Source organism: Bison bison, unplaced genomic scaffold (assembly GCF_000754665.1).
Source record: "Bison bison bison isolate TAMUID 2011002044 unplaced genomic scaffold, Bison_UMD1.0 scf7180017862158, whole genome shotgun sequence".
NCBI classification, from domain to species: domain Eukaryota; kingdom Metazoa; phylum Chordata; class Mammalia; order Artiodactyla; family Bovidae; genus Bison; species Bison bison.
Genome location: NW_011492730.1, coordinates 1,343,902 through 1,344,382, shown reverse-complemented (window position 1 = coordinate 1,344,382; position 481 = coordinate 1,343,902). Strand labels below are relative to the sequence as shown.

At 60.5% G+C, this 481-nt stretch overlaps 1 protein-coding gene across 1 annotated transcript in view; it reads right to left on the bottom strand.

Moving 5' to 3' along the window:
• LPIN2 (lipin 2) overlaps positions 1-385 on the bottom strand; it is a 73,550-nt gene extending 73,165 nt beyond the window's left edge. The window contains exon 1 of the mRNA XM_010832723.1: positions 302-385. The gene's annotated coding sequence lies outside the window, so the exon portion shown is untranslated. The remainder of the gene's footprint in view (positions 1-301) is intronic.
• Positions 386-481: the final 96 nt, after the last annotated feature.

Sequence of the window (481 nt, the reverse complement as noted above, 5' to 3'; positions counted from 1 at the left end):
ATTTTTAAATGAAACTAGCGGTTTGCTAAGTTAATTCTTAACATTTCCGAACTGTCCGACTTCCAGCACTTTCTGAAAGGGAGGCTGATCTTTCTGGTAAAGGTTTTCCTAAAGGTTTTCTTCCCGGCCACATGCCCAGTATTCACTGGGCACAGTCTCCATCTACCCCGGCGAAGGGAGAGGTGGAGACCCGCCGGGGTCAGAAGTCGAGAGAGAAAGCCTCAGCATCCTTTGCACACGGTCGACGCAAACGGGGATGTGCGCGGGGAGGGGGTCTGGGAGGAGGAGGAGAACTACTCACACTCGGGATCCGGTCCAGAGCCCGGAGGCGGAGACGCCTGGAGAACGAACGGCCACAGAGAAATAACAGCAACTTCCCGGCCGAGCCGCGATCACGTGCCGGGCCCCCTCCCCCAGGCCCGGGGGCGGGATGGAGACGCGGCCTCCGGCGGCGCTTCCCTCGCTGGGACCCGCGCGGCCG